This window comes from Lutra lutra, chromosome 2 (assembly GCF_902655055.1).
Source record: "Lutra lutra chromosome 2, mLutLut1.2, whole genome shotgun sequence".
Classification (NCBI taxonomy): Eukaryota; Metazoa; Chordata; class Mammalia; order Carnivora; family Mustelidae; genus Lutra; species Lutra lutra.
In genome coordinates this window covers 113,547,869-113,571,776 of record NC_062279.1, presented here as the reverse complement: position 1 = coordinate 113,571,776, position 23,908 = coordinate 113,547,869, and the positions used below count along the sequence as shown (strand labels likewise).

Sequence of the window (23,908 nt, the reverse complement as noted above, 5' to 3'; positions counted from 1 at the left end):
CCATATTAAACCCTGACATTGGGAGGTTTATTGTGGTTTCTTTTAATTTAACATAGAGTCACTGATAAAGTAAAATACCTCTAAAATGGATTTTGAAAGTCAAAGATGTTTTTACTTCTCCACTAATAAAAAGGTGAAGAGACCTGGAAATTGAGTTTCTTTGTATACATTTGAGGTATGTTTAATTTTCTACTTCTTTAGTTTTCCTTCAGAGTTTAATTTTCCTGCTTCTTATAATAGTTATAAAAAATGCTTAGAATAAGCATATATGCATACTTTAAATCCTCACAATAACCCTCTGAGATAATTATTACCCTTATTTTATGGATTAAGAAACTAAAAAACAAAAGAAATGCAAATAACTTGTCATGAAAGTTATTGGCTTATATTTCAATGGTATCACTGATATTCACTATTCAAATATCACAAGTAAACTATTTTTTTTGAGAAGTAAACTATTTCTTGAAGGACTGTCATGTAGTAAGAGAAAGATAAGAGAAAGAGGAATTTTATTCCTAATTATTGATTTTTGAAGTTAAAATATAATTACTGATTTAATATACTCTGCTTCCTTGAAGTTGAACAACCAGATAAAATGTGCATATGAGTTTAGGATCAAACTCAAGTGAGGCATTTTCATTAAAATTTAACAGATCTAAGAATAAGTCATTTTTTTTAAAGATTTATTTATTTGACAGACAGAGAGCACAAGTAGGCAGAGAGAGAGAGGAGGAAGCAGGCTCCCCACTGAGCAGAGAACCCGATTCGGAGCTCCATCCCAGGACCCTGGGATCATGACCTGAACCGAAGGCAGAGACTTTAACCCACTGAGCCACCCAGGTGCCCCTAAGTCATTATTTGAAAAATTTTCACCTAACATTCACCTAAATAATAGCAAAGATTTTTTATATGAAGCAAAATAGATACAAGTGTCTTTTTTTCTTGCCTCTTTTCTTTCTATAATTGATTTTTCTTTTTTCCAAATATAAGTATTTTTTAAATTATATTTATTGACTTTATACTTGCATCAAATCCAAAAAGCATTGAATTGTTACCTGTAAATACTTGCATAATGGCAATTTCTTGATGTTAAAGTAGCCATCCTTAATAAGGGTTACACAATCACATATGGTTTAGGCAAGTCTTTGTCAGTTTTAAAATAACACAGTCCTACTCAGGATGTAGTAAGAACGCAAAACTCCACCCAGGTGTGGGATATAAAGCGTGATTATTTCCTGAGAGAGGGCTTAGAGCCCATTCTTCCCAGATACTTCAGTATTTTTTTAGCAGTCTTTTATTTGCTTCTTCCACAGGGAACAGCAGAATTCCAAGCATCTCCCTTACAACGTTCAAAGTAAGGTTTCCATCATTTGCAACAAATATTGTGATTTTGAAAAGCTACCATCAAAAGTGTTAGACTATTTGTTCAGAGGCCATTGCAAATCACAGGGAATCATTTTGTTGCCAAATGCTGACTCTGGTAATCTAACTAGGTTAGTAGGTCACTGAAAATTTTTTCCCTCATTTTAAGCAAATCTTTTATTGAGGGGCAAAATGCCATAACCAAATATCAACAGCTCAGTTTTTCTGTGGTTTTTAAGAACAAGCTTCAGAAAAATAACAAGTCTTTGAACTACATGTTAGAGCTTAAAAAAAAAGCCATGCCTTGGCTCATCTCTCTTTATGTACACTAGCAATATTAGAGTGACAGATGCCCTTTTCTACCCCTGTGTCCTCCTAATTTCCTTGACTCACTGGACCAACTTGCAATATGGATAAACATAGCTTCTGCTCTTATTTTATCATGATAATGGTGAAAAATCCTTAATTTTTTCCTTGTTGACTCTACATCCTTCTATAGTTTTTAGCAGAGACTTATTTGTGCTTGGTTTTTCTATTTACACAATTCCATTATGAATAATCTGATTAATCTTATTTATTTCAAGTATTCCCCACCCCTTTTATAAATTCTCTGTGTAATTCAGATTCTCATGTTCCTTTTGTTTTCAATTAAAAGATAGAATTATTTACTGGACAAGAAAGGAAAAGGCAGCAAAATGTGGTTGATATCACTGGACCTGAGGGAGAAGGCCTGAGTCTAAAATCCAACTTATTCATTCAGACTTTGTCCACAATAACTGTTTTTAAATTTCTATTTCTGTGATAGATAATGAAAGAATATGGTACACAAAATATTTATTGTCCCCACTCTGTGACACAGTCTGGTGGGGAACTCAAGTGATAACCAGATAATCACACAAATAAAAATGTATTTACAAAATGTGATAAATGCATGGGTTGTAGAACTTGACTACACCAAGGAGGCTGAGGAACGCTTCCTGGAGGAAACAACATCTAACCTGAGATATGAAATAACAGGGGAATAGGGTCAGGAACAAGGAAGATTGGTCCAGGCAAGGGTTAGGGAAAGTCTTGAAGCAGAGTAGTTTATTTATTTTTTTTATTTTTAAATATTTTATTTATTTGATGAGAGAGAGAGAGAGAGTAGGCAGAAGCAGGGGGAGCAGCAGAAGAAGAGGAAGAAGGAGATGGAGAACCAGGTTCCCCACCAAGTAGGGAGCCTGCTATGGGGGTCCATCCCAGGATCCTGGGATCATGACCTGAACTGAAGGCAGATGCTTAACTGACAGAGCCACCCAGGCACCTTCACAGAGTAGCTTAAATAAGGAATTCTAAGCCCCTAGATAAGAGAAAGAGGGGTTCCAGGTATCCCAAAGGATACCTGTGATATAGTAGGATCTACTAGGAGTTCTTAGTGATTTTGGTCTCAATGTTAATAGCAACATGAAGAAATTGAACTCATGTGATCACACATTGTATTTTAAAAGAATTACTGTGCCAATTCTGTGGAGAATGGATTAGGAAGATACAAGAACAGAATCAGGGGAAAAACCACTACAGGAATCCAGAATGTAGATCATCGTCATTTGGATCAGTAGAAGGAGAGAAAAACAAATGGATTCAGAATATACTTCACTTGAAAAATAAAACCAGTAAGATTTCATGATAGATTGGATGTGATAAATGAGAGCATCAGCAGGGACTTGCAAATTTGGGGCTTGCATACCTACCACTGACTGAAATAGAACATTTTTTCAAGGAAGATCATAAGTTTGGCTTTAGACTGCTATATTCGAAACTGAGGCTTATAAGGGATATCTATAAAATGAGAGAGTGAGCAAATCAGCTCCAAGATTCCCTTTCAGCTACATACTTTGATTTTTTCTTCTGTCTCTTTTAAATCTTATCTATAGGAAAAACCAGGAAATTGAATGTCCTTGTTCTAGTAAATTCTTTCATAATAATCAGAAAATTTTAGAACTGGGAAAGAAGTAACTTTACCCTAATGTTGACTAAGTACATTTTCAAGTGTACTTTCAAAGAAATGACTTTTGGAATTCAATCTGTCAACTATAGTTTATTATTTTGGCTTCTAAACTAAATACAGTATTAAATTCCCTATCCAATTATTTTTTTTTTGCCAGTGGTTCTCAAACACCATTATAGGTCTCTATTCCATGGAGAAGAAGAGGAGTAATAACAAATAATTGGTAAAAAAAAAAAAAAAAAAAAAAAAAAGAAAGAAAAGAAATGCTATTAAAAAGTAGAAAAGTAGGGGCACTTGGGTAGCGCAGTTGATTAAGTGTCTGACTTGATTTCGGCAAAGGCCATGATCTGAGGGTGGTGGGATCAAGCTCCACATCAGGCTCCACACCCAGTTGGGAGTCTGATTCTCTCTCTCTCCCTCCCTCCCTCTGTTCCTCTCCTCACTTGTGCTCTGTCCCTTTCTAAAATAAATAAATAAATTTTTAAAAAATAGTAGCAAATTAGCACACACACAAAAATAAAAGGTCAGTGAAAGTAAATTTTAAGGTCAAGTCTACAAATGTATTAAATAATGCACATATTCCAGGAAGTATAAATCATGATTAGTTCAAGGCAACACTACATTTGCAGTGATAATACAGAATCCTTCCTGAAAATGGTAATAATCCCAACCACCTACATGAACATGTTAAAGAATTTGGCTGCTGTGATAAGTGGTCTCTAAGATGGCCTTCAGTGATCCCCATTCCTTGGAATCACACCCCTGAATGAAAAAAAGCTGGTCTTTCTGGACTATACTTGAGACCTAACTCCATATCTAACTAAAAGGTGAGAGCCTATCAGAAAAATTTTACTCACTCATTCTATATGCAGAGCAGAGCATCCTTTTTTTTTTTCAGCTCTTCTCCGAAAGATTCAACCGTCAGTAGGAAGAGGCAGTGCAAATGCTAGCTATGACTGAAACTTTTAATTTCCTACCCCAAAATTATATACATCTTATTATATATATATATATATATATATATATATATATATATATACCCAAAAATTGTATACATCTTAAAAATACCTCCATGTTCTCTCATGAGACTATCATTCATTTCCACATGAACTTTGAGAAATCTTGGAAGGATAGAAATAGCACATTAACATGGTGGTCACAATTTGAGGTTCCTGGGATATGCCAATTATTTCATATAATTTGTACAACTTCATAAAGAACATTAAATAGCACCCTAATAAAAAACCTGGGATACTTAGAGAAGCACATTATACAAGGTTTTATCTAGCAATTGATAGAACAGGGTTTGTATGTGAGTCTGTCAGTTTCTGAACTGCCTTTTCCCCACGGCCCTATTCTCATCCCTCAAAGATATGCTTGAAGAAGGCAGCTCACAACTACCCAAGGGATCTTTAAGGCCCTTTCAGATGTCACCAGCTATCATAAATCCTTGTTTCCTCACAGGGCCAGTAACAGATTTCCTTGCATCTTTCATTATTCGCAATGCATCTGATTATTTTAGAATTCTCCAAAAAGTATTAGATTATCTTTTCAAAGGAAGAACTCCTTCAAAGGATGTCTTTCCAGTGGTACAGAATGGTTTTTCTTTGTATCTTCTGTCAATTTCTTCTCTCTCTGTCTCTCCTACAGCCAGATGTGTATTTCTTTCACATTACTGAAGTGTTTACATTTTATTTTGGTTTTATGCCTTCCATTAACTCTAGCAACTCTTTCATCTCTAGACCCTCAGAACGTGTGGGGAAGTGCTCGTTAAGTCTTTTCCCTCTCTCAAGCATGCTGTATAGTCTGTTTACAATGCTGAAGTTCACCTTCAACAGGAAGGAAGAACTCTCCCTCCAGCCCCTTAAACAGCCTTCCAGCTTGCATCCTCCTAGTTAGGGTTGGAATCTGTAATAAAAATCTTGCCTCTTAGGGCAAAGCACTTACCAACTTGCTTGGCTAACTATGCAATAGGAAACAGACACATACATGGTTTTTTATGTAAGCTGGTTTGGACAGGGCTTCATTCCATACGGGAATGAATGGATAGAGATGAATAGGTTATTTTTTTTTTTAAAGATTTTATTTATTTATTTTACAGAGAGAGATCACAAGTAGACAGAGAGGCAGGCAGAGAGAGAGAGGGAAGCAGGCTCCCCGCTGAGCAGAGAGCCCAATGTGGGTCTCGATCCCAGGACCCTGAGATCATGACCTGAGCCGAAGGCAGCGGCTTAACCCACTGAGCCACCCAGGCATCCGAAAAGGTTATTTTTTAATTTGGGCTCCATTCCCCTATATAGGAAAGAATCTCTGCTGAGCCAGCTAGCTGCATATTAATTCTTTAACCCACCCTTTCTGGAAAGGAAACTGTTCTCTCAGGTGAGCAAGCCCTTGAGTAATGAAACTGGCCTCTGAGTTCAATGCACAATTGTATTCTGCTACAATATTGCCAGTTGAGAAAGACTTGGCTAGATAGTTAGAATTCCATTAGCCTCTATTCTAGTGTTTGCCATAATATACTTCTTAAATATTTGTTGAGTGGAGATGTAAGAGTAAATTAACAAATATGATAGTTATGTTATCCCAGTGTGCCTGTGGAAGACAACATCATTTTTTTTTCAGCAAGACATTTGATGGAATTTAGCAACATCAGGAGGTCCCACCCAATCTCTTTTCCGTAGGTGGGGATGGGCATTTAACTGAGGCATTTTTAGAAGCTAAGAAGAAATACCAAATATCCCAGGACTTTCATATTCACTGAAGATAATTAGACATAATATAGGAAGGAACTTTGTTTCATACAACATCAGTTTCCATGGCCCCCTTTTCCTTCAGCTAGTGTTTGTTAAGAACTTGGTATGGAGCAGCCACTGTGGTAAGCCCTGGGCCTAGAATAGTGAACAAAACCTAACCTAGTCCCTATTTCCAGTGTGGGGATTGGCATTAGCCAAATACAATGTCTTTGTAAGCTGAAATAAAGACTTTGGACAAAAAGGAATATGGAGTAGATGAAAAGCAGGACAGGTATATGATGAGATCTTTGATTTTTTTTTTTTAAGTAATCGTTGAATGTAGAAAATCAACTGGAGAAAAGCCGAGTAATTACTCACTAGTAAAATGTTCTAATGTCATTTTGCGAGGGAACTGACTTTTCAAATTAGTTAATGAAAGTACACATAGAAGAAACCTCATTTTGTGTGCACTTGTCTGGAATTTGAAAAAAAGTTTTATATTCTGTGAGGGAAAACATGTAAGCTGGGCAATATCAGGCAAAGCTACTCTATGTTCATGGTATTTTTGGTATCTACTATGTATTCTTTTCATGCATGTTTTAACTGGAATAGGGTCTGAGTGGGTGGTAAGCAACCACCCTTCGTTAAAACTTGCTCTACTCATTTGCTCTATAAAGTTTAGAATACGGCAACCCGTGGGACTAGATTCAATTAGTTATTATTTGTGAATCAAAGTATTAGGTCAACATGGATCCTTAAAATAAACCATAATATAAAATATACCATCATAACAGATTCCTCTAGTTAGTCCAGAAAATGACATTGACAGGAAATTCAGCTAACATGATATAGAAATTTTAAATTAGAATAGTATTTAAAAAAAACTTTCTACTGAAAGTAATTTAAATAAAATATATTTCAAAATGTTTAATGAGATAACTCTCCCATCTTTATCTTTCCATCTTTATATAATACATTTTTGCATATGTGCTGTCTCTGAGATTCCATTATTCTTCCACTATTCTTCTATGATCTTTTCCTATTTAACCTCACATTAATTGAAACACCACTATTTGCTTACCATTCCCTACACAGTTTAAACTTCAGAAAGTCTCTGATATTTTATTTACTTCCTTGCCTTGCATTTGATCTTTTCTACTTCACAAGGTATGAACTAGAAATATTCTCATTACAAACATCATCTAAGTTTACCACACTGAGGAAAAGTATGCTTAATGCAAATCAGAATTATTTTCTATCAATTATTAATTTGAAAAACACTCATCATATTAGCTGTATACACGTAATTACTGGTTATTTTGTGTTGAATTCAAATACACATAAATTAATTGGATAGTTCCACAGAGATACTATATGATTAAATGTACATTTACATGTAAATTTTTATAAAAACTATTAACATATCATAAAGTACAGATTCCTTAAAATCATTCCAAATTTATGAATTTTACAAAACTTGTTTTGATGTGGTATTAAACTGAAACAATCAAGAAATACACTCATTAGCATATAGGGGTTTTTTTCTAGATTTATTTATTTTGTTATTTGAGAGAGAGAGAGAGAGGGAGATCGTGCACACGCACACACGCAGAGGAGGGGCAGAGGGAGATGGAGAGAACCTCAGGCAGACTCCCTGCTGAAAGAGGACTCTATCCCAGGACCCCTAGATCATGACCTGAACTGAAATCAAGAGTTGGACGCTTAACCAACTGAGCTACCCAGGTGCCCCAAGGAGAATATAGTTTATAAAACATTTTGTGGGTCAAAATCCCTAATATGCTAATAGAAACATCTGCAGAAAATCTGTTTTTTTTTTTAATTTATTGTGGTAAGTAAACACAAGATAGCCACAATAGGAAACAAGTCTTATAAAACCTTATTTTTATGAGCCAGATCTTCAATATTAAAAGGAAATTACATTAGTTGCAATAACATTTAAAGCACTGAAGGGCTCTTCTCATGAGATTATTTTAATATGAAAAGCTGACAACACTTTTTAATAGGGAATGCTGTTTTAAAAGGCATTTGACAAAAAATCTTATCAGCAAAATCAATGCTCTCCATTTTGGACAAGAAATATTGCAAATCATGTGCATTTGTTTTAATGTCACCAAAAGACAATGTTATTGCTTCAGCTGACCTATTGACTTAAAGTCAAATGCTTCCTAAGAGTTGGGGGTGGGGAGGCTAAGCAGGGGAAAGGAGAGGTTCCCCTCAAGAACTCATCATAATATAAGAATATATTCTTTGCCAAATCTACTTATTTTCTGAAAATTAAATTCTTTCTGAATAATTGTGCATAAGAACTGATCTTACTAATGATATACTTATGGAGTGCTGTGTTTTAATTATTTTTTAATTAAAATCTTCTGGCCTTTAATTATAAACAAGAAGGAAGACACCTACTTTAAAAAAAGAATAATCAAGAACATGTAGTGAAAAAGGAAAGCAGGAAAGCAGAGGCAAGAGGCCTGTACTTTCATTGACTCTTTAGTCACTGATTTGCTATGTGACCTTGAGAAGTTAAGGAATGACTTGAAGCCAGACTGTCTTTACTCATTTGTGAAATGAATACATGGTAATGGTTACCAGCTGTTTCCAGGATTGATGAGTTTGGGTGTGATCCTCCCATGTTACAGAAATACACCCCAGCTAGGCCTGGCTGACCCTATTACCAAAAGGGACGGGGTATATCAGGAAGCATCAGGCCTGATATCCACCACACAGGATGCCACCCAGCTGGAGGCAGTCCAAGATGGTGACAAGGAGGATCCTGAGCCTGCCTCCTGCAGACATACCAAATCTACAGCTACACATGGAACAATCCCTCAGAAAAACACCTGAAAACTTGCTAAACATTTCCTTCTCAGCGGCCAGTGAGAAAAGGGGAGGAGAGGCTGGGACGCGGTCTTGTCATAAACTCCAGCCCCAGCACAGCAACCCACAATCAGAGGAGAACTTACAAATCCAGAGCTTCTTTCTGAGGCAGGAAAGGTTGGCATCTCACACCAGGACCTCAACTTTTACAATCTGACCCTGAGAGATAAGACCCCGAAATATCTCACTTTGAAAACCAATAGGGCTTTTGTCCACAAGACCCAAAGGGCTATAGCAAACTGAGAAACTGCCCTTAAAGGGATCATGTGCTGACCTACTCACCCCAGGACCCCAAGAGAAAGTTTGCAAGACACCCAGCCTATATGTGAAGGAGATCCATTTGCTAATCTTAGAGTGTCCACCAAGTGGACAGTGGTCTGTTAGGATACCGTCTGGGGGCTAAGGTGACGCAGGTGTAATTTTTGAGCTCTCTTTCTTCCTTGTTAAAGCCAGTAAGTGTCAGGCAACTTTTTTTTTTTTTTTTTTTTTTTTAAATCCTTGGGGGTGTTTTCTTCATGCTCTCCCTCTGCAATGCTCCACAATACCAGTTTCTCTGGGGTGGGCAGGCGGTGGGGGGGGCATTTATACACACAGCTGATGCCCTGGTTTTTATGTCTGGTGTTTTTTGCAGCTGCAGCCCAGGGAGCACCCTTTGATCTCCTGGCTCTCGTGGTCAGGAGTACTTGCATTCCTGGATCCCATGAAACTCTAACAGTCAGACAGTTAGTTCTTCACAGACTCAGAGCACTGCACAGATAGCAACTAAAACACACCCCCTGTTTTTCTGAGAAAGAGGCCTGTTCGGTTATCTGGGAGCTTTGGGCTGAAGGGCAGGCTTCTGGTTGAGCTCACTTCATAGGAGCTTACAGAGGTGCTCTCAGGGAAGGAGGTCAGCAAACTCAGGCTCTGTGCTTTCCCTCTGCCTTGCTCTTTCTCACTGGTATCTTCCAGGAAGGATCTTATAACTTTGTCTGATGCCCTGATTTTTGTAGCTGCTGCTAGAGGACACCTCTACATCACCTGGTTCTGGTGCCCAGCAGGGCTTATGCTCACAGGTCCTACAGGACTGTGTATATTTGCATACTTTAAAAGTTATTGCCTGAGGCTTTGGCTTCCAATCAGTCTGATTCTAGGTGCTGAGATCTCCCCCTCTGGGACACTGACAGGTCTTGGGACACCCTCACAACTGGAAGCCATGAAAAATAAAATAGGCTAATTAGATAATTACAAAGATTCAAAAGACTACCAAGAGCTAGGGCAAGGTTCAAATGATAATGTTCATCTCTTCTACATGAAACTATTATTTCAAGACTGGAAGAGGTGGCTGTTACACCTAATACAGAGAAACATGGAGATTCAAGCAGAATGAGGAAATGGGGGAATAGGTTCTAAACAAAAGTACAAGACAAAACCTCCAGAAAGAAATGAAACAGAGAAGAGTTCAGAGTAATGGTCATAAAATTGCTCACCAAACTTGGAAGAAGAATGAATGAACACAGTAAGAAGTTTAAGAAAATGACAGAAAATAAAGAAAGTACCGAACAAAAGTCACAGAGCTGAAGAATACAATTACTGAACTGAAAATTTCCCTAGAGGAGCTCAACAGCAGAATGGATGAAGACTGGATGAAGCAGAAGAAAGGCAGTTTGGGTGAGTGTGCAGAGAAGGATGTTGGGCACACTGGGAGAAAAGCCCTCTCCTAGTCACTGCAGAACCAGGAACAGAGAGGGCAAGAGGAAAAGCAGGGAAAAAAAGAGAAAAGAGAGACAAAAATCTAGCACATTTTGATCGCCACTATAAAATGCAGATAGACATAGTACTTCAGGGTAAAATTATGAGAAGTAAAGAACTTGACTCTTTTTGGAAAAACCTTAACAAAATTCATGAAATATGAAAGTGCTAAGAAAAAGGGGTTTTATGGAGGTGGCTTGGGATCCAGACTGACTAGGTTCAGATTCCTATTCCAGTATATGATTTATGTAACTAATTAGTTAATTTCCTTTTGTCTCAGTTTCCTTAGTTATAAAATGAAAGCAATGATACTACCCACTCACAGGGTTGATGCAAGGATAAATATGTTAATAACCACATAGAACAAAGAACGGTGCCTGGCACCACTAAGCCATTCAATAAATGTTATAGTTACAGTGAGCTTATATCACTTCCCGCCAGATTCTGTGCATGATGCTTTCACAAGATTATCTCATTTTCCATGTCAAATTAATGTTTTCTGGGGCAAAAAAGGCTATATGGTAATTTGTATTCTCTTTGAAAAAGATATCATGAGGATAATATTACATTTATGACTCAAAGAAATCTAATATAAAATAATTTTGAAGTAGATAGCACTATACAGTATGCTATTGAAATACCATAATGAAAAAAATCCATTGATGTTTTATTTATTCCACAAATATTTGCTGTTTTTTCACTATGTACCAGACATATGTCGAAACTCTCTATGCAGAATATTAAAGAGATTTCTTTTGAAAAGCTCTTATTATCTTCTTATCTTATTATCTGACAAAGGTTACGATCAGAATAAACTTTCTACCAAGTACATTATATTCATTAATTTTATTCCCATTATATTCATAATTTTCCCCTCTAGTTTTGTACTTCCTTTCTAAGAAGACATTCAGCTTCCTGTTTTCTTCTCACTTTGGTCTCTGCAATCAGTCCTTGTTGGTCTTTCCATTCCCATCTCGAGATGCTTCTCCTTTAGGAAGGCTCCATCAATTCTAATTCTTTGTATCATGGCCTGAGCTCAGATAGAGCCAAATTAACTATCACAGGAGGATTGTTGCTGTATAGCAAACCATATCCAAACTGAGTAGTCTGAAATAACAGTCACTTCATTTGCTCCTGGTTCTGTGAATAAACTGGGCAATTATGGTCTGGGCCTGCTTGATGGATCTTTATGGTTAGATGGTAATGCAGCTGGGGCTCATGGTCCAGAATGGCCTTATTTATAGCTAGGTGGTTCTGGTATGCCTCATCTCTGGAAGCAGGGATGACTTGTCTTTGCTTCATGTAATTTCCCATCCTCCAGTAGGCTATTACTGGTTTCTACCCACAAGTTCTGAAAAACAGAAAGAGAAAAGGCAAGTCCCCAGAAACAAGCACTTTTTAAATCTCTGCTAATATCAAGTTCACTTGTGTCCTACTGACCAAAAGAAGTCATACAGTCAAACTCACATTCAAGGAGAGGAAAAAATGAATTCCTCCTCTTAATTGGAAGAGTTTTACAAAAAGGCAGCATACAGAGATGGGAAGAATTTATGACTAGTGTGTGCAAGAGGCTAAGCCTCAAAAAAAAAAAAAAAAAAAGGCAAAGCATCATAAATATTGGATAAAAATAAAATTTTTGGTATTTAGAAATTCAAAAAAGCATTAAAGTGATTATAATGAAAAAAATCAGTACTACATTGGATTGCCTTACACTTATAATGATAGAAGATCTTGATGTTTTAAATTACATATGGAGCAAACACATGCACCAATTTCTTTTCATGACTTAGTCTCTTTGGGCTGATAAAACAAAGTAACACAGGCTGGACGTTGGGGTCTGATCCCACACTGGGTTGGGACCTCTGTTTTAGACTCTCAGAAATATACATCATCTTCACAGCACTCATTGCAATTGTAACTAATCACCGTTATCAGTTCTCCCAGTAAACTGCAATTTCCATAAAGGTGTGGCCCATGCCTATTTTATACCCTGTTGTATGTATCACCAATGACTGACTAATAGTGGACCCTTATGGGTGTTAATTGAATGAATGGCAAATCAGGAGAGAGAAAAGAACAAAGAGATAAGTATACAAACATATCTTTGAAATTGATTAAGAGGATGTGAGCTAAGTAAGGGAATAAATAGCAGAGAGGCCTGCTTGCAAAAGTTAACAAAGGAAATGGTTATTCCCTGAGAGAATGATAACAAATAAAGATGTATTTTGTAGGAATTAAAGTAGAAGAAGGGTGTGAGCAAAGATTTACCATTTTGAGGATTAGAAGGTCCAAAGTGAAACTGAGCCCAAGGGTGGCTACAGTGGAGGTAAGCAGGACATTGGGCAATGAAAGTAGTTGATTAATCAAAAGGCCAGAAATAGTACAGTAGGCCTTGGCAAGAGGGGCACCTGCTGTGGGTTCCCACCCTGTGAGAGACTATTGTCTGGCCATCCTCCAGTCATGCTCCTTCCCAAAAGGCAGGGAGCCCACCCAGAATCCGTATACCTCCTTCGAGATTGTGTTTGGAATGTCTGGGACCTGGAAATTCCATGCAAATATCACTCTTCATGTCTGTCCTCCTGAGGGTGGGTCACACAGCTACAGTATGCTCTCTGGATGAAGGGGAGAGCAAGACAGGACTGTTAAAGGGCAGTCGGGCCACATGATCTGGAGAGGCTACATACTTATAGAAGGGTCTTGTGGTATAGGAGCAGGAGCAGGGGAAGAAAGAAAAAAGAGTGAACAAGGACTGGGGACCACCTAACCCACCAACTAGGAACATGGAACTCTGACAAATCCAGGAATTCTAATCTTGAATCAGGTTTCCAGCTCTCAAATTGGTATCTTTGTTTCCCATATATATTCCTTTGCTCTCCCTATAAAAAAAGAGAATGCAAGCTTTCTAGGGCAGAAATAAGTTGGACAGAAGCTAAACTGATGAAGTCAGAGATTTCAAACGGAGTCTTGACTTATTAGCTTGACTTATAACTATTAAATATTTAAATATATAGCATATAGACCTCCATTTTTAATCTTGACACCAGCCCTACAATATTAGGGGTGGGCCTACCCAGGATGAATACCTTATACTAGAAATCTATGATTCTAAAATGATCTTTCACTGTGGGTTGATCTTGGCTGGTTATGGACTTTTCAGTATCCATAACTCTTGTTTTTATGTGGAAAGTTAACTAGACTATTCCACAACCATTGGCTTAGGTTTAGAGTTCCACCTACTCTTTTCAGATGGACGCTGAGTCATGTATTTGCTCAGGAATCCCTAGAGGCTAGAGGTTTTCTGAACTCAGCAAAATGAATAAAATTAGGGAGAGAAGAAGAACATACAGGCATATGGTATTGGATGACTTCAAAACACTTTCATGTATATTGTCCTAATATGGTTCTTAGAACTACTCTGTAAAAATAGATAGGGAAGATATTACTTCCTTACTTGACAGTTGAGAAAACTGAAACTCCAAGAGCTTGTGCCATGGTGAATTTGAAACTAATCTTCAAATATCCTTTTCTTTTTCAAGTAAGGAAAGAGGTGATATATTTACAAAATTTGAGGGTTTTTTCCTTAACAAAATAAGATATGTAAACCTACAGTGAATACATATATGTAATCTCACCATGAGAAGATGGTGTAAGCACTTTTTGAAAAGATACAAATTCCTCTAAGATAGTTTCTGTTTGAAATCTCTCTGACTTCATCAGTTTGGCAGGTGTCCAACTGGCTTATGCCCTAGAAATCCTGCACTTTCTTTTATTAATGAGAAAGAAAGGGAACAAAAAAAAGTGAATTTAAAGGATATAATTTTAGGGATAGTTTTTATCCAATTCTTTATTTTTACTTGAGGTCACTGCGACTTAGAAAAGCTAAGTCAGTTGCCCTAAATCTCAGAGAGATAGAAGGAAGAGCTAGCATGAAACCACATCAGATCCAGATCTCTGAGTTTTCCCCCTCTCTGTGTCCTATGTAATAGTCTTTACTTCCTCCAGTTATTTTTATTCTTTCTTTCTTGTTATCTTCTATTCTTTTTGACATGGTCTCTGCTACTAGTTTGAAATTATATATAAGATATGCATACATATATCTTATATGTTAACATATATTTTTGTGTATATATAGTTCTGGTGTACAAAATATTTCACATTATTATTTTCACTATGCATTACTTTAGGTGCATATTTTATGTCCTTTATTATATTCATAATTATCATTTCTAGTTGTCATAGCATTACATCAGGTTGATGACTCATAATATATTTAACCCATTTTCTATCACTTAACACTAAGATTTCTATTGTAGATAGTGCTCCCATGACCAGTTTTATTAACTATTTCTTTTATTCTACTACATTATTTTCTTAGGATAAAATGTCAAAGAATGATACTACTGAGCTAATATGTAAAGATATTTGTGGTTTGTATGTGATACTGTGATATATACTGCCATGTTATTTTTTGAAAAATATTTATCAAATCAACACTCTCAGCAGAGTATCAGTTTCCATCCACTCTTACTGATACCACAAATCATATATCATTCTTTTTACTAGTTTAATAGGTATAGAAATTACAATAGTTTGCTTTACTTTATATTCCTTTCATTACAAATAAGACCAACATTTTTACTCTCTTTTGATCCATTTCTATTTGCATTGGTTGTCCAAATGCTTTACGTATTTATTATTGGAGGTCAAGATATTTTTCTTAAAAATTTGAATGAACTCTTTTAGTGGAATACACTTGAACTCTTTTCTTGTTACTTTACTAGAAATACCTTCCCAGTTTATTTTCCTTTTTCACCTTAGTTTTGTAACTAATTTTCAGACAGTTAACATTTCCTATCTGTTAAATTGAACAAGAAAAGCCAGTAGATACCACAATTTGTTTTTATTTCTCAATGTCTCTAAGTTCTGTGGGCCTACCTCCTCTTGCTCTTCAAAATTCTGGAGTCAATCCTAAAAGCAAATAGTCTTGTGATTGCTCTGCTTCACAAAATCTGACGTTCGGATTTAGGATATATATATTGTTATGAAAACTCTAAAGTTCATTTAAAGCATATCTTTTGTCCCTTCCCCAGATCAGTACTACTTCAGCCTGGAAACCTAGAGTATTTCTCTCATTTACTGTTCCCTGCCTAGTACTTCCACCCTTCCTTCCCTATCATGTTAACTTCAACTTTTCCTCCTCCAGGATGAATGTGCATGGAGGGAGAAAGGTGAGAGAGTCAAGTAAGTCCTTAAATGACCAGTATGATGCACTCAGGGCCTGGCAGTTGTTCAAGGGTAACTTTTTGTTGTATGTGCTCCCAACCAACTTTTGACCATCTCCTATCTGCAGTATCTCTAGGCATAAAATGGAGAGTTAGCCCTCCAGACTGGACACTTACCTTTTGACTTTTCTTTTTTAAAGACTGAGTGAGTCTGTGGGAGACCTTTCTGAACAGGACCAAAGACAACTCAAGGCCCCCTTTATTCATACATGGCCCACAACTGGTTCCCAGGAAGGCTTCAAACATCCTTTGTCCTGACAAGCTGTGGGAGAGCTGGCTAGTCCCTGGGAGCCTCTCTCTTTCTCTGGCTCATTGTCAGTCAGTCCTGAAGAGGCTTCTTCAAGCAGCAGGCAGACATGAGACCACTTGAATCTCAGAAGGTTAGCACCTTTCTCCTCAGGCCCATGTAGGCAGGGTGAGGAGTTCTCAGGGCACACCAACAAGTTATTAAAATGTCTCTTCACTCATACTCTCCAATCGCCACATGCTCTGACCCTCTTACTACCTTTGCATGGGTAAGAATGTTGAGAGTTGTCAAACTGGTTTTTAATAATCTCCTTTGAAAACTGGCATCTTGTTCTGGCACACCTCTTAGGAAAATCATAGCTTTGAGTCTTGGTATCTTAGTTAAAATTTCTGATTTAATAGTCTGTTATAAGTATTTTATAATTATCTGTCATTGAAATTTCTATATCACTTAAAAACCAAAAATAGAAGAGTTTCCCTACCTGTATTTCATATAATCAATTAAATTTTCTGTTGGGCTTCCTTTAACTTTTTTTTTTTTCACATATAGCTCTCTAATTTCAACTAGATGTTTTTCTCTTGGTATGTGTTATAAGATATGGGTTAATTAATCTTTTTGATGTGGTTATATAATTATCTATTATGTTCATCATTCTAAATGCTTACTTTCTTTTATTTTGAGAAATTTATTTTCACATATTGTTTTCCTATAGTATCAGTGTTTGGCCTCTCCTTTCTTTCATCAATCAGTATTAAATTATTGTTGTATAGTAATAAGTCCTATCTATGGTCAAGTAGGATCTTTATGTCATTTGGTAAGAGTTTATCATGCATATAAGAATAGTTCACAAACTGGGAGTTTTGAAATCAACAGTGGAATGAGGCTCAGAGATATATACTTATCAGATAGTTCATATAGTGACAATCCAGGGCTGTTTGTTCTATATGATGATTGGTTATGGCACTGGACTTTTCTTAGTGATAGGTTAAAAGTGATTACCTCATGCCAATTTTGGGGAACAGCTTGTTTTGTCTGTTATTCTTCTTACAAATATTATCATTTGTTGAGTTCTGAATTATCATCGGGCTGAGGTTTTATTGGAATGACATTACACTATAAATTAATTTAAGAATAATTATAATAGGAATAAAAATTAAAACAAGCCTTAATATTACTTGCAATGGCAAAGGCTATTCTATGTGCTTTCATGAATTAACTCATTTAAGTCTCAAAACAACTGTGGTCAACTTAATTATTGGCTCCATTTCATCACCTCTTCTGGCATCAACAACTTTTTTATAGCCTCATCCAGGAAAGGACATATTTCCCACCCCTCGACTCTGAGCTTAGTTATAAGATTTGCATTGGTCAGTGAGATGTAAACAGGTAAACAGAGCCTTGATATGTGTTTGATTGGTTCAGCTTAATCTCTTGGGCTTCACCTATGCCCCAAGAAGAATTTGTGTCCATCCCACTGATCCCAGGAGGAGATGGGAAACAGTTGGAGCAGACCTGGCCCAGCAAATCCTCAAATCCATAAGAACATATTACTCTTGCTTTAAGCCTTTGAATTTTGGGGGTAGTTTGTTACGCAGCATTGTTTGGTGATAGATAAGTAACGTGACACACTATGAAATAGGTATTGTTATTATCCATATTTTGCAGATAAGAAAAAATGAGGCAAAGAGAGGCTCAGTAACTTATCAGCTAGCAAGGGGGAAGTATGATTCCATGGTGCATCTTTCTGATCAACTTTATAACACTGAGTCCTTAGTTCAGAAAACAGTTTATTCAAAACTGTGTATTCAAATATTTTCAAGTCTCAATATAAATATATACTTTTCCTTATAAAGGCTTTGCACGTCTCATCTGGCTCCTCTAACATTTATATGATTTGATGATTATCAATTTCTTTTCATAGATTTTGAGTTAAAATAAAACCCTGTTTTCTTTTCAAACCTACTTTGTTCATCAACACTTCAATACAATAGAGCTCTATCATTGTCTATGATAAGAAAAGAGCTTTACTAAGTTTTTTGCAGAGACCTTGTTCCAGTGAATTAACACCTACTATGTTCCTCATCTCACTGTTCTCTTCACTCTTGACTTTATTGACCTTTCTCACTTCCTTGTGTGTTAGTCCTCTTCTTCTTAGCTATTTGATACTCTGTTACGATTTCATTCTCTTGTTTTCTCTTGGTACAACCACCTGATGTATCTTAACCTAGGTTTTTTCACATGTAAAATGGTAATACTAGCATCTATCTGCAGAGGCTGTGAAAAGTACAGGGATAGTTCATGAGAAACCACTTAGCATAGTGCTGGCACCATGCCATTATTGAGTAATGTTCAATAAAACTTGCCATCTTTGCAGTTACATTTCTCTTGCTACTTCTTGGTTTCCCTGTGGACCCTATTTCATTTTCCCTATCCTAAATAGCTCTGTCCTAGGCCCCTTTCTCACTTCTTATTCTCCAAATTCCCTTGGGAAATTTTACCTACCCTATCTAGAAAATGGATACAATTTTCTCTCCTCCCTTGTTCTCTGAGGTCCAGACCCATATATCCACCTATCAACTGCACTCCTCCATTGGGATGCTTCACATATCTCAAGTTCAACAACACCAGAGCAAGTTTTTCCATTTAGTCTTCAAACTGCTAGTCCTTTCAAGACTTCTACCATTATAAATGGTACTACCATTCAGGCAATTTCCCTAAACCTGAAACTAGATATAATCATTTATTCCTCCCTCATTTTTATTCTCCAATCACCAACTTCTATTAGTTTCACCACTATATCTTATACATTCATATGGTTTTTATTCTTATGATGTATATGATTCTTATAGTCTTTAAAACATATGATTTTTATAAATTCATACAGTCCAAAATTGGGAACACACTACTTTCTGGATGCCAGATCGGGCATTTAGTCTTATTGAGTAGCCTTGACTCTAGATTTCACTAGCCTCATTGACACCAGACACTAGCACATTTCAACCTCGGGAGATCAGTACCTTCGAACAGAACAGACCTTTGGCTCATGCCACAGGGAGAATACTACAGATCCTGCCAGAAGACATCACTATAGATGAGCTGGGTTTAGAACTTGGCTTTTCCTTCCAATCTTTCCTTTCAGTGTATCTGAATCCAGCAGTGCCTGCATGGTCTATTGCCCCTGTCACTCACCCACTTAAGCTTTAATGCCTTTCCCTTCTTTTCTTGATATTGGTGGCTTGGCTATATCCCAACTTTAATTCTTCTTACCATCTAACAGAAACTTACTGTTCAGCCCTCAGATGTTCTGACTCTAGATTTATCCAACCCTTTTTCAGCTGTGTTTCCCATATTGTATTGATAGATGGCACCAACATCATCCATTAAATAATCCTATCAAAACTTCGATGATTTGGCTTCTAAACCAAATCCAAATTTGGTTTTCAAAATTCTATACATACCACAATCACCTGGAGAGTTTTTCTTAACATAGATATCCCCAAACTCTGGATATTTTGATTTCAGTCTTGGGTGGAATTTCCTATTTAAAAAAAACAAAAAAACAAAAAAACAAAAAAAGCCCTAAAAGAATCTGATGGGCAGCCAGGTCTAGAAATTGAAATGCTACACTGCTATGCAAATAATAAAGAATTTTTCTTAAAATTTAAGCAGTAAGGACAGATCTTAAAATTGTGGAAATTACCAGGTTTCCCCACTGTACAAATTCTATTTAAAAGTCTGCTTTCGCACATTTGCTGAATGAAAGATCTTGTCTTTGACAGTTCAGATTTTCTGAGTTTCTAATGTCAAAAACCTTGTTACTTTTGGTAGCTATGTTTATACACTGTTGAAATTTTAGTGTCACTCACATTATTCAGATTGTTACAGCTTATTTCAACAGAGACTTCCCAAGAAAGAGAAGTGATCTTTACTTAACAATTCCTGAATCAGTTACTTAACCACCCTAATCAGAGAGCTCTTGTTTCTTGAGACAATGGCTCAAAGCAGCCTCCATTCTGGAGTCTAATAAGAATTAATAAAGATGAATAGGGAGTTGATTATATAGAAAGCATATCGAAATGGCCATATTAGGACAAATGTTTCTTTTAGACTGTGCATGAATTTAAACTTGGTGACTAGTCCTTCATTTTTAAGTACTTACTGTGCCTATAAACCCAAACAAGCAGCAACTGAGTTTTAAATCTTTTTAATAGTCTATAAATCTCTGGAGTGACTATTTTCACAACTTTTTAAGCTTACATTTAAACATTAGCTGTATCTTTTAAGCATCTAATTACATGTTTAGTTGAAAATAAGTGTCTATAGAAGAAAGGGAAATAGGGTAGCAGGCATACTCTCTTAACGAAGCAAAATAACAACAATGATTTATCTAGGTGTAACTAGAACAACACTTATCAATAGTAAGCTAGGGCATTTCCGCCCATGCATACTGGGGGCTATGGGAAATGCCTTTATGGTAAGGATTAACATGGATGTTTCAAAGAAATTTGTGCAACTATCCATTTTAGTGTTTTTCTATGATTTTCTTAACTTCTCTATTTACTGATAGGCTTTTCATACGCACTCCTGAATTCCACCCTGGCATCCACGACCCATGGTCTGTCCCCTAAAGAGCCCCAGGCCACACTGTGTTGTCTTACTCTGATCTCCCTCTCTGATGGTGACCTTTCTGACAATACCTTCTATTATTTTCTTTTTCCATCCTCCAGTCAAAGAACGTCCTTTACTGGTCCCTGATTCCTTTGCCACTTGTTTTTCTCTTAAGTGATTAATTACTCCTTCCTAAACTTTTAACAAATGCCTCTCTCCCAGAAGATGATGTAGTCATAGCATAGTTCTTAACTTAAGGAGTATATCGCTGTAGAAATTTCACACTGTGGTGGTTGTGTGATTCTAGTCTTTGTTCCTTCAAATCACTCCCTAAAAATGTCCTGGGATAACTTTTCCTATATTTTTATCATGTCTTGCCCTAACCAAAAAAACTTGGATAGACTTAGTGCTCTTAGGGTAAAATTCAATTCTTCAAATTTTTTGGACTGAAGCCCTTACTTGTTGCTTCTATGTCTATAAATCTATACCAGAAAGGACCTTAATACGACTTACTTAAGTACTTTCTCATGTTACGTCCTTCTCACAGGACCTCATCACCCTACTGCCCTCAAATCAAGTTCCAGTGCTTTATACCTTTTCAAATCTTCTCAATATCTGGTGTGATCTGAACTTCCTAACATCATATACCATACGACCCCAGTCAAAATGAGTCTCTGGCAGTTGGTCTTCCCTTTCCTTTTACCCGAAATGTCCTTCCTTTAACTTCCTCTCTTCTTTCCCAAATTTTGATTGTCCTTTAATGCATAGCTACAGTCCCATCTCCTGATGAAGCCTCACCTGAATAATCAGTCTGCCCTAATTTCATCTCAAGGCAATTCTATGTCCTCTCTCTCTCTTTACTGAATCAAATAATACCTTTAACTTTTGTTATGTCATCCCATGATTGTGTAATGTGACTATATCTAGGCCACAATAAACCTATGGTGTTGTTCTGTAAGTGAAGCTGATTCCTGAACACCAAAAATGCTGCTCTAAAGTCAGGAAAAAACAGCTAAATTATAGAGGGTCTTTAATCTGGGATTTCATGAGGACGCTAAAACTACTGCTTAGAGTGCATGAAACCCAATCTTGTTATGAGAAATGTGAAGTTTATGTGCTTATAATACCAGTGTATGTACAGTAAAAGCTAGGGCACTCAACGGCCTCTGATTTCATTCTCAAGGTATTCCTTGTGGATGTGGGAATAACCATTATCCATTTCTCACTTTGGCTAGGGCACCCAACCAATGGATTTTCCCTTTGACTCACATCTCATTTGGCCTGCTCTAGCATGACTATTCTTGTTTCTTGGCTCTTACTGCTAATTGTAAATAGTTCTTAGTCTCCCTTAATATTTGTACTGTTTACTCCAGAAGTGGCATTTTTAGGGCCAAAATTCTGCCCTTCTATCCTCAATGTGGAGAGCATGCATGCCTTGTGTGAAGATTAGAATTCTCTAACTCTGGCAGCTGTGTTCTCTGTGTGCTATGTGGCTAGAAAATATCTTAGTGTCCACTTGCAGGAAGATTATTTTTTGAAAAACATGAGTTTTGAAGACAGATTTGCAAGTCTAAGTTTCCTGTAAAAGGGGATAACAGCTTTTCCTCAGCGCCACTAACATGCTCTGTTCTGCAGAAGCTAAGGCCAGGGAGGGGTGAGGCCCTCATTTCATCCTGTGATTAGCACCTTGCCTGATAGCATCCATTCAGCTTTCACCTGCACCATGGCCTCCTTCTGGGAGCTAGTCTGTTTCTATTCAACCCTCATCCTGCGCAACGATGAGGTCTGGGTCACAGAGGATACAAGCAGCGGGTGTAAATGTTGAACCTTCCTGGCTGGGCTTGTGTGCAAAGGCTCTGGCCAATGTGAGCATCAGGAGCCTTATCTGCAAAGTAGGGCCTGATGGACCTGTCCCAGCAGCTGGTGCAGCACCAGCAGAAGGTCCTGCTCCTTCCACCACTGCTACCCCAGCTGAGAAGAAAGTAGAAGCAAAGAAAGAAGAATCAGAGGAGTCTGAGCTTTGGTCTTTTTGACTAAACTTCTTCTGTAATCTGTTCAATAAAAAGCTAAACTGTTAAAAAAGAAAGAGGGGTGGATACCAAACAAAATAACATTTCCCTTAGTTTAAAGGTTACTTCCCTGCACCACCTCACCCACTAACCACACCCAGTCTAAGTCAGATTTCTTTGTTTTAAAATTTCTCTTAAATTTGTTCCTTTGCTTCAGAATACTGCAGAATAGTAGGTAACATTTGGAGTCTGGGGATGATTCATTGATCAGCTTATCTCTTCCCATCAATGTAAGTTCCACAAGAGCAGATGCTGTGCCTGATTTAGTTAACCATTCCTTTCCCAGCTACTTGCATTGGCCCAGCTCCTCAGATATTTGTTGAATGGAAAAATATGTCATAAAATTGGTAGGGGAAAGAAAAGCAATAAAGTATGTAAAGCACTGTATAAACATTATAAGGCATATGTATGTATATATGTGCGTGTATATGTGGTATATAATCGGTATATAGAACACTATGGTTATCACATGGTAAGTCATAAATGTTAACATTATTATTATTATCTACTCTTACTTGAAATCTGAACTGAAAAGTGCCCTCTTTCTTGCAGAGCAACACGGACACTTCTTATGCTATGTCATTGACTAACCTCAACTAAAAGCAGTCAATCCATCTGAATGCCTGTTGACACTCAAGAACCTTGTTAGGCCTACAAAGCTGGGAGCCTTATCTCAGTGCAATATTCAGTTCAGTCATTACATATTTGGTGATTTACCTTACAGAATTGTTAAGATCATACTTCCAAATAGGACTTCTAACACGGCTCATCTCTCCACTGACTAATCAGAATGGCCTCACAAGAAAATAAACTGGTAGAAGCCCACACACATTAGCAAAATTACCTATATGGAACCCACGGCAAGTTTCACAGGTGCTAAGTATCCATTTTACAAAGGTTTTGCCTAGAAACTAACTAGGAACTTTAGCAACAAAAAGGAATTAAAAACAAATGGCTAAGTGAAACGTAGATTTATGCTTAGGCAATTGGGA

At 37.0% G+C, this 23,908-nt stretch overlaps 1 long non-coding RNA gene and 1 pseudogene across 2 annotated transcripts in view; one reads left to right on the top strand and one right to left on the bottom strand.

The window, feature by feature from the left end:
* Positions 1-23,908, bottom strand: part of LOC125093306 (uncharacterized) — a 33,775-nt gene that overhangs the window by 8,634 nt on the left and 1,233 nt on the right. Inside the window, exon 3 of one of the 2 annotated variants that reach the window (XR_007125199.1) lies at positions 22,919-23,827. The exons of the other annotated variant lie outside the window; for it this stretch is intronic. This is a non-coding gene — a long non-coding RNA (uncharacterized LOC125093306). Of the gene's footprint in view, positions 1-22,918; positions 23,828-23,908 lie in introns of those variants that run through there. 2 annotated transcript variants of the gene reach the window in all.
* On the top strand, positions 22,571-22,891 carry LOC125093305 (60S acidic ribosomal protein P1-like; annotated as a pseudogene).